At 41.9% G+C, this 14267-nt stretch overlaps 1 protein-coding gene across 3 annotated transcripts in view; it reads left to right on the top strand.

Moving 5' to 3' along the window:
* The first annotated feature begins 3759 nt into the window (after positions 1–3759).
* Positions 3760–14267, top strand: part of DAB2 (DAB adaptor protein 2) — a 49628-nt gene continuing 39120 nt past the window's right edge. For all 3 annotated transcript variants that reach the window (XM_061616954.1, XM_061616935.1, XM_061616943.1), the window contains exon 1: positions 3760–3976. The gene's annotated coding sequence lies outside the window, so the exon portion shown is untranslated. The remainder of the gene's footprint in view (positions 3977–14267) is intronic.

Here is a 14267-nt window from a genome sequence, read left to right as displayed (position 1 = left end):
GTCATTGACAGGGCTGATAAAGGTAGGTGGGGCACCATGGGCCCGGGACAGACTGGTGCTCAAGGGCCCAGGCATGCCTGGTGCCAGACCTGACAACCTGCACCCCACACCTATGTCTAGGGTTGGGACAGAGCAAGAGCTTATGTTTCAGCCCTGGCTCAGCTCTGGGGCACATGAGGTTTAGCCTGAAAACTATTGTTTGGGCTGCTTTGTTACTGGGTAATAGGCCAGAAATGCTTGTTAATGTTTCATCAATGAGAGCAAATGGTTGGGAGATTATGTCCGGATAGCTGGAAATCTCTGTGGAAATCTCATCTAAAGATACTCACCAGAGTTTGAAGGAGGTGACAGTGGGGAAGCAAGGGGTGAGAGGGAGGAGTTGGAAGTTGGACGTCAGATGCAGAGAGACAAAAAGAGAAACTCACTTTTCCAGCTGGAGAAATTAGAAAAATTAGAATTAAGTAGAAGTGAGGGTGCAGTCTTGGAGGACTGCCCAGGTTGCTCTCTGGGGGATCTCCTGCCTGGAAGGAATGCCTGTTTGCCTCCACTTATGATCAGCTTGTAGATTTGTTAGTAAGACAAATATTACCAAGATGTTCTCTCATCCCAAGAATCCTGAACCCTGTCCTACTCACTGCTCTGCGAAGTGGGGAGTATATAACACTACTACTAACAGTAGTAATAATTATTATAATAACTCCGCCTGGAGCCTGCTGAGTGACCTTGGGCCTAACCTACCTCACAGGGTTGTTGTGAGGATAAAATGGAGAGGGAGGAGAGCCGTGTATGCCACCTTAAACTCCTTGGAGGAAAAGTGGGATATAAAGGAATAATAAATAAATACTTAACATTTGTATAGGGCTTTCAAGTGTTCAAAGTGCTTCACATGCATTTTCTAACAATCCTTAAATATGCACAGAAAAGCATAGTTGAGAAGTGCATTGAAATGCATACAAAATGTGTACAAAATGCAAGCTTAGGGAAATGTGCATGAAATTTAAATGCATTTTCAAGTAAGTTTTCCCCTTTAAAAATCTGCAAAAATACAGGATGGAATGGACATATGACTGAGCACATGACTGACCCAGAATGGAAGTAAAGCTGATTTGTCCATTCCTAAAGACAACCCTGTAGGGTTAGTCAGTGTTATTCCTTTATTTTTAAATTTATATCCAGTCCATCTTCCCAAAAGGAGCCCAGAGTGGCAAAAAGCAAGTAATAAAACATTTAAAACATCTTAAAAGCAGTTGTAATACTAATGCAGACTGGGATAAAGGTTATTATTATCTCCCACACTGCAGATGGGGATGGAGGGAAGAGATTGAGAAACAATGACTTGCTTAAGGCCACTTAGTAAGTCCATGGCAGTGATGAGATTCAAAGTGGGGATTTTCTGGCTCATAGCCATTAGCCACTATATTATGCCAGTTCTCTGGTTTTAGCATCCTTAGCTCTGGAATGTGTGAAGAGCTAACAACAAAGAGAGTGTATCTAAAGATGCACAGAGGTGTATTTTCCTTCTTTCTGAATAACTGCAATCCACTTCGTACAACTGGGGTTTAAGTGCAATCGTATGTACACATACTTGGGGGAAGGGCTCATTGAGCTCATATGGGGCTTTTGAGCAGTAGCATAGAGGCAAATTCAGAAGTGCAGGGTGCCTTCATGATTGTCACATCACACCCCCTCACAGCCATGCCCCCACACAGCCACACCCCCTTCTAAGATTAAACAATAAAATTAACGTTCAGTCTCTTACTTTGTTTGGAGTACTTTCCCTTAGGGATGCATTGCAACGATCAATTGAGATCTCCATGTGTTGCCTTTCAGCTAGATCTACTATTCTCTGTGTCCGTACATGGGCAAGTGTACTAAGATGCTGTAAGGACTTCCTTTGCCGAGTTTCCCTTCTGGTTGTCATACTAAGACTCAGAGTAACTGCATTTGGGCAGAGCTTATAAGTTTTAGCAGGAAACTTAAGCATGGAAATTCCTGATCCTAACCTCAGGTATTGGCTGCAACACACACACATTTCACCTTACCATGCATGACAAATATATATAGAACATCATTAAAAGCTGAAACACATCACACACAGATGTTCTTCTCCCCACCCCACCCCACCCCAAATGTATTTTTTCTCTCCTTCCTTTTTCCCTGGCTTTAGGCTGGAACAAAACCACATATCTTCACCCTTCCCCCCCCCTTTGCTGCTTGGTTGAGAATAAGTTCCTTGTTTGGAAATTAACTCAAAAAGACATGCTTCAACACAGGATTGAGCTCTACTATTTTTCATTCAGACTCAAAGTTTTATCTGCCCCAATTGCAAAGGATTGGGGGCAGGAGCCATGGAGGTTTTCACAATAGTAGCCTGATCGCATCCATGTTTCTTGGTCCTACTCTGTAATCCAGGATATTGAACTCAATAGGTCAAGGCAGTGAATCTGTAGCCTTCCAGATGCCATTGGACTCCAACTCTCATCAGCACCAGCTAGGATGGCCAATGAGTGAGGAATGATGGGAATTATACTCCAGCAACAACTGGAGGACCATAGGTCACCCACATCTGCCGTAGGACTTACTTTGTAGGAAACATTCTATTTATGCTCATGTGAACATAGTTAATGCAAGACAAAAAGCTGAAGAAGGGCTTTTTAAAATCAAATGTGCCTTCTGGCCAATATAGGGCTTACAGTTCAGATCATATACGCATGGAATACAATGCTAAATGTAGGCATCATTTGCACAATTGTGCATGCACAGCACACCCACAGAAACTCAACCCCCTCTCCTCACAAATATATATATATCCCAAACTGTCAGTGACTGTATGCATATTGTATTTTAAAGAGTCCTCAATCTTTTTAGGCAACAGTCCTATACTCACTTACCTAGGACTATGAGACACTGAACTCATCTGAGAAGATATAAATACTCTGTTACTCACCATCATCAACAAGCCTTTTAAATAGAGACCTTATCGCAGTCTGTGTTGGAATTGCTTTTTAATACATTTTAAAGCTTTTTTTTAAAGATATTTTTCAAGATGTTTTGTTTTAATGTTTTTGAGGATGTTTTGTTTTAATATGTTTTAAAGTTTGTTTTTATGATGTTTCAGAGTGTTTTTAGTGCTTTTGCCGCCCTGGGCTCCTACTGGGAGGAAGGGTGGGATATAGCAATAACAATAAAAATAACAATAGCAAACAGTCCCTGCTAAATCCCATTGAATTTCATGGCAGCCGCCCTGGAACACTGGGAACTGATGAGTTGAGGAGTGGGTGGGGGGAGAGAGAAAGTATTTTGGTCCTGATCCTGAACACATGCACTAAAATCTCTCAGAAACCCATATGGGAGGTATATTTTCATCATCTTTTCAAATGCCTAGTCTAAGTCCACCGCTCAGTGGCAGAGCATCTGCTTTGCATGCAGAAGGCCCCAGTTCAATCCCAGGCGTCTCCAGATAGGGCTGGGAGAGACCCCAATCTGAAATCCTGGAGAGCTGCTGCCAGTCAGTGTAGACAAAACTGAGCTAGATGTCACTCAGTATAAGCCAGCTGTGTTCCTATGAGTTTGTCCCATTCATATCTTTAAGCATCCCTTCCTTCCTTCCTGATCCTAAATTCCGTTGCAGTTCTTCCCCACAACCCCCTCCACCTGCTGCCCCCGCCTGAACACAGCAGCAAGTGTGATTGTTGCCATATTACCAGCATCTCTTCTTCCTCTCCGGGGCGGAAGGAGTTAAGTTTGGGAGCACAAGACACGTTGAGGGGGAGTAGCCAAAGCCGAGGCAGCAAAAACATCACAGCACATTCCTGGGTAGTCCTCAGCTGCCAGCATCTGATTAAAACCATATCTCTCGCTGTGAGTGGCTAACTAAACAGAAGGGTCGAGTAGGACTGAATATTTAAGAGGACACGTCGTGGCAGCTTATTTGCCGGTGATAGGATCATGTACCGAGCGGCTCAGATCTAGCCTTGTAAGTAACGCGATTTTTGGGGAGAGGTTGGTGGTTTTAGGGCTTCCTCCAGGCAGGTAAGCTCCGCTTTCCAAAGCCTAAATGGTTTTAAGGGTTGTGTTGGCTGCTGTTCGAATGCATTCAAGCGATGTGTGTGTGTGTGTGATTACGATGAAGTATCGTTAAGGGCGATATTGACTAAGCTGTAGAATGAAACTGACTAGCTGCTTTATTAAGGCTTTTCAGTCTTGAAGCCTCCTGTGACTTGATGTTTGTGAGTTCGAGAGGATTTCAAGAAACCCCCACTCTCCTATAGCTGTTTTTCGATGGGTTCGCTAGGGAATTGCGTCTGCAAAGTTTCCCGGGTGACCCTGCCCAACGAGGAAAAGGAAAACAGCTAGCACACTTGGTGCTTTGAACCTTTAATGCATCCTCTAATGTTGAGTAACCCACTGGAATGGATGATATGGGCTATCGATAACTATACAGCCTCCTTAGTTTGCTTTTTAAAAAACTCTCCTTGTCACCAAAAGAGCCCTTTTTATTTTTTAAAAAAGGTTCTTTTCTTTTTTTAAGGAGTTTAGTAATCTTTCCAACCTTGGATGATAAAGAGAAGACTAAGAGAATGGGAGGAGGGAAGGGAAGCAGCTAGGTAGCTAGCTAGCTGTAAATATCATGGAGTCTTGCCTGTACTGTAAGCTTTAGAAACTTGGCTTGGGGATAATGTCCTTGCAAAAACTGGGTGGAAACTACCTCTCTGTGGGACCAGGATTCTGCCAATTCCTCTGGAGAATACAGGCTAGGAAGAGTGAAGGAAGTTGAAGGAAAATAAACAAGTATTGGAAGGGGCTAGGCCAAGGTGGTCAAATATATCCAAAATAATAAATCTTGCCATTGAATTGGCTATGAAAAAGAGCTTGGTCTGAGCAAGCGAAATAAAACAAGGTAGCAATTAAGCTATGAAAGGCCAGATCAAGAACCCCTTGTTAGAGACATGATGCAGTGCAGTTAAGTTGGCACATGGTTAGTCAGTGTGGTGCTATCTGCCCCAGCCAGCACAACCGCTGGCTGTGGATTATGGGAACTATAGTCCAGCATCCTGTGGAGGTCCCACATTGGCTATCCCTGGGTGAGCACCTGAAATACATACAGAATGGTTAGACTTAACTGGGCCCAGAAAAATGTCAAGGCAGTGGACTTGATAGTCCCTGACTAATGTCTTCAACTTTGTGTCGCTCGGCCTGGAGCAGGACTACTACCCAGGAGTAAATTGCTCCGGTAACTCCTTCATTGCCCAGGTGGAAACCATAGCACACTTAAAAACAAGTGATGAGGCACTAGAAAGTAATTCTTCCACTTAAGCTAGCTGAATGGGATTTAGTGTGTGACTAACCGTTAGCCAAGGAGGCAGGCCTATTTTAGGAGCTTGTCACACAGGGTGGTGAGGCTTAATGTTTAAAAGCCTCTGCAGTACTCCTGGAATTCTGTTGACTTCCTTCTCCACCCCCTGGTAGCTGAGGAAGGAGGAAAAAATATTTCCTACAGGATAAAATCTTGTAGATTTAATGCATGTGCATCTGGAAGGGGGATGTCTTTAGAATGAGAAAATATACCCAGCTTTCTGGCAAGTTACACGAAACAATATTTTAAGTCATTGTGGTTTCAGGAACGGGATTTGATTTTGGTTTACTATGGTTGGGGGAGGGGGTCTGAAAGGTACCTGGAGAATGCTGGATTGGCATGGTTAACAGGAACAGTTCTTGCTCGCTTAGAAAGTAGGCTTGCCACTTTCTTAGCCTCTGTGAGCAGCTGAACACATATAAACGGAGCTCCTTACCAGAAGACTTCACCAGGAGTGGTTGAAGACTTGCCAGGCTCTCCTGTTGAGCAGAAAGCCAGTAAAACAAGGTAACCCCGGAGACATGCAGTCTCAGATCCCTATTTATCAATCCAGATTTGTTAGACTCCTCCCTCAAATCTCATCAGTCATTTTCATCAGGCTACAGAAGAAGCAAAAAGATGGAACTGCAGAGCTCTCTATCTGATCTGTGGAAAAAACAGCAACTTTTGGCAGTTCGTCCCTTTGAAGTCTTTCTGTTCCAGCTGGTCATTAGAACTCTGTAACTATGAAATAGTGCCCAAGATTGTGTTTTTTCTTCCTTCTTTCCAATCCCTTTTCCTCTTGTGCTGTGTCTAAAGGCAGGGACTTATTGTTGGCATTTGACTGAAGAGCTGAATAAAAACGCTTTAAATAAAAATCAATGGACATAGAAAGCCACTAATATTTTAGAATGCTGTCCATATCAGCATGCTGATGTCTTGGAATCCCCTTCAAGCATCTAGTCTGAAGCAGGGTGGTGCTGGTGGAGCCAAATAATGATTACCCTAAAATAAAAATGTATCCTTCTGCAAAAAAGGAACAAAATGAAGATGAAGGGCAGGTGAGTTCTGCTCACAGGTGTAATGAGGTGTGGTAGGCTAATCACCAAATAGCCAAGAGCCATGACTTCTGTTAATGGAATCAAAGGTAGATGGGCTAAAAGGAAGGCTTCATGTCCTACTACTACTACAACTAATCAGCTTAAACCTTTTTTTGTTACGCCTGCTTGTTTGAATTAATGGTAAAACCTGATGCTGTAGAGTTGGTAGCTGCAGGGCTGAGAGAACATGTTCAGACAAAGCTGCTGTGCCTTGCTCCCCCTCCCTTCCTCTCAGTCCCATTTTCTGTTGTGCTGAGTCATTTTAAATGGTAGAACTCTTGTCCTGGCGACTTCCAAAAATGTCCTTGCAAGCAGAAAAATATGAGAGTGCCTACACAGTCTTCTTTGTGCAGGTATAATGCATAACTGTGGTTAAACATTGTTTGTAACAGGGCCATAGAACTTGGGAACAAGCCTCTGATCTTGGAGACCAGCTTGACTTAAGTCCAAAACTTGTATTATGGTTGAGTCAGCTTAAAATTGGTGTGGAAGATAAGGCAAAGTCCTTTTGTTAATCAGCTGGCCCTTTATAGAAGGCATGAGATCTTGTAGAGTCATGGCGTTTATTAAGTCAGGTAAATGCCAAGTCATTCTTCTGATCACAGCAAGGGATGAAATAGCAAATAAGATAACTTGCTAACTTAAGTGTTTGTATCCTACCCTGTGCAACCCAGAATTCAATCCAAGGGCAGCCTCTGTAAAATAACTCCTGAATGCATGGATGGATGGGAATATATGTATTAATCAATTTGGACCTTCTCAGAGCAAAAGATTTGTGGCTGGTAGTACACATACCACTGAATTGCTTACTACAATAGCCTCTGGGAGTGTGGAATTAGTTGGTTACAATGGAAGGTGCTCCCTGAGTGGAGTAATGGTCCAAATTAAAATTCCTGAATCATTCTTGCTTGAGGTCAATTGCTCCAAGTGGGGCATGTCGCTCAGCAGTGTTTAAAGAGAACGGTTTCCAGTGGTTGAAGCAGAAGTGCTGTGATGGCACTTTGCAAGTACTTGAAAGGTTGCCACACAGAGGAGGGCCAGGATCTCTTCTCAGTCGTCCCAGAGTGCAGGACATGGAATAATGGGCTCAAGTTCCAGGAAGCCAGATTTCTACTGAACATCAGGAAAAACTTCCTGTTAGAGTGGCACAACAATGGAACCAATCACCTAGGGAGGTGGAGGGCTCTGTGACACTGGAGGCCTTCAAGAGGCAGCTGGATAGCCACTTGTCGGGTATGTTTTTATTTGAATTCCTGCATTGAGCAGGGGGTTAGACTCAATGGCCTTATAGGCCCCTTCCAGCTCTATGATTCTATGATAAGTCATCTTTGGCAGGACTCTACTCTTCATAAAGAGTAAGGGGACCTCTGTAATGTGGCACATTACTCAGTCTTTTGGAGAAGTTTCCTCAAGTGGAAATAAAGGGTTTGATTAGATGGCAGCCTGATTAAGGATGAGGATGAGAAACCAAGACTTCAGTTGGGCTGCTTCTCAGAAAGTAATGAACAGCCCTGCATTAATGATCTATTAGCTAACTGCAAGGTAATAAAAGTGTGGATTTAACAAGTAGCTTTGCTGAAATAGTGATGCTTAATTGGAGAGGACAGCAGGTGGCTTGCAGTAGGTCTTGTGCATCTCTTTTAAGATTTTTAATAGAATTTTGAGAGAACCTGAATTTTTCAGAAATATGCTACTTTTAACCATGTGGCACGACAGGGCCACCTAAGGACAGTGTATTGGCAGTGATCTAGCATTCCCTGCTGGCTCAGCAGATCATCACAACTGAGTAATAGGATAGGAGGGACTATTGAAGTGTAGGGCTTAATCATAGGACAGTGCTAACTACCCTGTCTAGTGGAAAAGGCATTCATGTTTGGCTCTGTGCTCCAGGATGCACCAGCTGATAACGCCAGATGTTCCATAACCTGCCTGGTGGTCACAGAAGTAGTCTGTGGAAGGAACTGTATGTGTGTGAGAGAATACACCAATTAGAGCGGCTTCCTTTGAAGTTTGCAACTACCAGCAGCCAGTTCCTCTTGCATGGCAGGATGATTACTTAAATCAGAGATTTCCAACGTGGGCGGTAGCGCACCCCTGGGGGATATTACAGCCTTTCAAGGGGGTGTTGGCATGACTACAAACTTTAGGGGGGCATTGACATTTGGCGGTCTGATGTGACAGTTGAAGTATTTAAGTTTAATTTTATTTAATACACAAATCATTAATTTTTAAACTGTCTTGTCCCCAGTTAGAATGCATTTAATAGTCTCAGTTCATGGAAATAACACTATAAATAGTGTGTGTTCTTTAGTAAAGAAATTCTGGATAGCGGCCAGTGTCATATCAAGAAATGGGGATATTAGCCACACCCCGGCACTAGGTAATGTTCCGATGCTGTCTTGAGGGATGTTGGAACCAATCACGAGAGAGTGTTTGATAAGCTGGATGTATTGGTGGAGGGCGCATTCTTCCAACGGATGAGTGCCGTGTGCAAACAGGTGACGCAGACAGTCAGTTATTCACTGGTTTTCTTCAGGAATGGGACACACTCGCTACCCGTTGTTTCTGTGATGTTTAAATGAACTTGTTTAATGAAACAATGCCAGTAAACTGAATGAGTTTGTTGTTAAGTAACACAGTATGACTATTACTGTGGGCTTTCTCAGTGGTGGCCCCTGAATTATGGAACAATCTCCTTGTGGAGGTACACCTGGCGTCAACATTACTATCTTTTCGACGCCAGGTTAAAACATTCCTTTTCTCCCAGGCATTTCAATAAATTTAATAAATTTAATAATTTAATAATTTTAATTTTAACATTTTAGTATCTCAACTTATTTTTAGCATCTTATTATGCTAGTATATTTGTATTTTAGTATGTTTAAATTGTTTTATAAATGGTTTTAATTGTATTTTGCTGTCTTGCTTGTTGTGAACCGCCCAGAGAGCTTTGGCTATGGGGCGGTATAGAAATTTAATAAATAAATAAATATTACTATCCAAGTATACTCCAGATATTGTGAAGTTAGCCAAGACTCATCAAGCTCAATGATCACACTAGTATTTTATAATAAATCTCATTTTATTTACTTTTCTATAACTATGTATGTATATTAATAAATCATATTAAGAATTCAATGTATAATCTAAGTGCAATAAAAAGGCATGATAAAAACAATCAGTAATAATCATTGAAAATACCTTTTATGCATTACTCATATTTTAAGGGAAGAATAGGAAGCATTGGCACATACTTAATTTGAGGGGGGCGTTGGGCACAAAAAGATTTTGCAAAGGGGCATTGGGTCAAAAAAGGATGGGTAACGCTGACTTAAATGAAAGCAAACCCCCAGTACCTACAAATTTTACTTAACAGTGTAGTTAACTATGGGTGTGCTAATGTGCTCTTGCTTGGCTGCTACTGCCATAATCAACATGAGACTGCATATACTACAGTATATTTCATTCCTATGACAGTGGTGTAGATCTGGGGATTTAGGCCCACATGTAGGCACTGAGGAGCCCTTGCATTATTTGACTGATTTGATGCCAAAGCCAAGAACTTGGTTTTTTGACTGTGATGCTCACCAGGACCGGGCATCCATAATGTCAGCTCCCTTTTCGCCCTGGTATCCCCATTTCAAACTCAACCACTCTCTGACAAACTACGTGAGCACGCTCGATAGAACTAATATTAGAAGGGCTTTTACTGCCCTCCGTTTTCAGGCCATGCCAACAACTTACTTAGAAGGCCGTTATAGTGGCATACCTGTGGCTCAACGCCTTTGTATATACAGCTGCAAGGCCATAGAGGATTTAGCTCACTATTTACTTTATTGCCCACTCTATGAAAATCCTAGATGGAAGTTCTTATCGCCTTTTTTAGAGGTTTTAGTACCCTGTCCAGATAAGGAATTGGTCAGTATGCTTTTATGCGATAATTTTAACCCAGTGATTATTGCAGTAGCCAATTTTGCTCTGGCCGCTCAAAAACTAAGAGAATCTTTCGTCATAAATTCTCCAAGCTCAATATAGCCACTTATTATTTTACAAAATGTAATAATTTTTTAACGGAAAGCATGTATGTATTTCTACCTGTATCTGTATTTGTGCATAAGGCCTATGGTTCAAAGTCACAATAAAATTAACTACTACTACAGTATATTTCATTCCTATGACAGTGGTGTAGATCTGGGGATTTAGGCCCACATGTAGGCACTGAGGAGCCCTTGCATTATTTGACTGATTTGATGCCAAAGCCAAGAACTTTCTACCATCAGTATAGTAGGCCTTGTGATTAATGCATAGCAATGGTCTAAGGGTACATTCCTTCTGGATTAATATAGGTAATTCCTGCTGTTCGGTCAAACTATGTTATGACATTTTAAACTTCACTGCTCACCCCAGACTGGAAACCACCTAGGGTATATTCCCTGGCCCATCCATTAGTTTGGCATAACTGGGCCTGCAACAAGTAGGGACTTGGGCCCTGGGATCACTGGGAAGAATAATCCCAATTAGGGTATATAGGAAGCTGCTTATACTGAATCAGACCATTGGTCCATCTAGCTTGGTGTTGTCCACATGGGCTGGTGAAAGCTCTCCAGAGTTTCAGGCAGGGCTCTTTCCTAGCCCCATCGGGAGTTGCCCAGAATTGAACGCGAGACCTTCTGCATGCAAGGCATATGCTCTACTGCTGAGCTACGGCCCATTTCCCTCATGGATGGCTATGTGTCCTCCTTTAGAGGTCAGTGCTTTATTTGAAGGGCTGTGGTCAAAGTCTAAAAGATGAAGAATCACTGGAAGGGAGGACAGGGTCTTGATGTTCACTATCAATGGTTAGTACCTGGCCAGCAAACTGAGCAGGTATGCTGATCAATCTTCCTACTATGATTAGGTGTATTGTGTTTCCATCCAAATGATTTCTAAGTCTGTATCTAGATATAAACTAACATATGCATATCTATTCTTTTTGGGGGGGATGATGTAAATGGCCATTCTCTGGCACCCCAGAATCTGAATTGCCCCTAAACCTTGACTGTCTTGTAAGTGCCTCCTGAACTAAATGTCCTAGCTACTATTCTTTCTCACCTTTTTATTCTAGAAGATGCTAGTCCCTAAACACTAGGCCAATACTCTGAGAATCCTCATGTAAGGAGGAAAATAGATGCAGCTGCATTCTTACATGGGTATATGTAGGCTTCCTCATGAGCTGAAACTCTTGAGTAGGGATGAAAATATCTGTCAGTTTCATTTCTCATTTTTCCAATCTGGAATTCAGTTCTCCACATTTCTAGCAATTTTCATTATTTTTTTAAAAATCCTCATGAAAATTATTATCTAGGATATCATCGTGAATTTCTCCTAATAAATCCATTTTGTATGCAGTTGTGAATAATTTCCACTTATCCCAATATAATGCATTTTGTATGTTTTCATGAAGATATTCATTTCTATGCACATTTCCCCCTAATATATGAATTTTTGTAAACATTAGTTGGCTAGAGAACTGCATCCTCAAATTGCAGGTAACTTTGAGTTTTGAAGGATTGGCTGTGTTTTCTTCTTGTGTTTCAGAATGTGTGAATTTGATAGATTTGGTTTTAAATGTGAACTAAATAGAATTTCTCCCCTATGCCTACTCCTGAGCATTCAAGGACTCCAGTTCACAGGGACAGCCTTTGTGCATTTGTCAGACTGTCCTATTGCAGACATGCTTAAAACCAGAGTTACTACAATATTTTCTGCTTCATTCCTAAATATTCTTTTTGGGGGTGGAGGGGGTGTTGGCGATCTAAGGTTTGCTTGTAATTTGGTGGTAAGGGGAAGATGTGGCTATCTGCATTTGAGAAACCCCAGTTGTTGAGCTTTTTCCAATTATAATATAATCTGGCAGGTTTGTCAAATCAATACAGCAATGTGACAGCTAAAAATGTAAAACATTTGATAGGAAGCCTTGGTGTCACAATCACTCCAGGATCTAAGAGCAAGAAACAGGAGGTGACCCAAATGAGATCCATCAATGTGGTTGGCTAGTTCTTCATGTTCATATAATACAGGAAAGGTCTCTTGGTGTCAGACAGATTTTACAGCCAAATATGTCACAACTGTTTAGCTTTTTATTACAAAATGAAATTCTTCTAAAGCGAATTGGCTCTCATCCACTGGAGTCCGTACTTGGTGAAATACTTTCTAGGCAGCTCTGCTTCCAGAAATGTCTTCCCCATAATTTGCTTCTTGCCTGTGATGCTTGGCTTAGTGTCTAGCCATCCAAGTCACCCAAGTATCTTGCTCATGGAAGGGTGGTTGCAATTATTCTGGGTTTGATGGGCCTTCTAGGCTTCAAATTACAACCTCTTTTGTTTAAAGGCAGTTGCCATTGAGTGCAAAAACCAATGCTGTCTACATGGGCCAATTGTGATTGCCTTTGCTTGGGGTGGTTCAGTGAAATTGGTATAGGGATGACTAAACAGTATCTTATAAACATGAGACAACCTAGAAAAGTAGCATGTGGGCTTCAGTTGCACAGGTTTGCATGTAATATGTAGCTGGGTTTTAATTCAGCCTTTTCTAGCACAGAGGAGAAATATGATGTTCCCACCTGTACCATTGTTGCTCATGCCTATCACCCAAGTTTCCCTGCTAACATTTCAGGTGAAAACATGGGCCTGCTTTAGTACCACTGTCCAGGGCTCCATCCAGAATGAGCAGGAGGGCCACCAAATGAGGAGCAAGGCTGGCTTGTATCTCACTGTGAAGTAATACACAATTTCATCTAAAGAGGGGTCCCCCAAAAGACCTGGAAAGCCAGGGTGACCAAAACTCGACTAAGGTGCTGTTTATAGCATGTTGCTGAAAGCTCTTGTTTGCACACTCAACCTTGGACTGTCCACTACCTTGTCTTGCACTAGTTCCTGAAGCAAAGAGTGGTGCATGATGTACCCATAAACCTAATTTCACAATGGATCTGGTTCTACAGAGAAGCTGCACCTTGGGTAATGCTGCTGAATTTGAATAGGCTGTTGAAGGAGTAAGTGGGTGGGAAGCACCTATCCATAAACTGATGCTGTCTGTAATGTACATACATAAAAACAAACATATCAAGATGCATTCACTGGGGTGGGGATTGTCAAACAATAATACTGAAACGGCCCTCAACTTCTGTGCAATAGGAACAGCATTTCCCGAATAGACAGTTATTGGAAAATAAGAATTTGGAGCATGTAGTATACCCGGACTACAGACCTAAACTAACTTTCTCTTCCCCAGGGATCCCCAGGAGCTGTAGTTTCACAGCATAGGGAAGAAGTAGAGGATCCCTTGCATTAACTTTGAGGCATATGGTGAGGTGATGAAGAAGTCATAGCAGTCAAACTGGTATAAAAGCACACATTCGGCTCTATTTTATTCTACTTTATGTATGGCTTGTTTTTATGTACACTGCTTAGAAAGGCATATGATTAAGCAGTATATTAGTGTGCTGAACAAAAAATAAAAAAATAAAAGTGTATGCTACTACATGTAGGTTGCATTTGGTAATGAACATAGCATAATCTGGCAGATGACTTAAACCACTTTTAGAGAAATCTTCCTCTACTTTATCTGGAAAGAACAAAGATGAGAGCAGGAAAAGTTGCCTGAATGATCCTGGTTTTATATGGATTCTGAGTATTCGCTGTACCAAAGAAGCTGGCAAAATTGCACCCACAGATGCACATGGGCCTGCAGAGACCTTCCCTGGCACTTGCAACAATGAAGACTGGTGGGTCTGATGTCAGTAGGACATTGAATCTGCTTTGGATTTTAAGGTGCTTTCAGCACCTTGGACAGCT

The sequence above is a fragment of the Rhineura floridana genome, chromosome 1, assembly GCF_030035675.1.
Source record: "Rhineura floridana isolate rRhiFlo1 chromosome 1, rRhiFlo1.hap2, whole genome shotgun sequence".
NCBI classification, from domain to species: Eukaryota; Metazoa; Chordata; class Lepidosauria; order Squamata; family Rhineuridae; genus Rhineura; species Rhineura floridana.
This window is presented reverse-complemented; position numbering and strand designations above follow the sequence as displayed.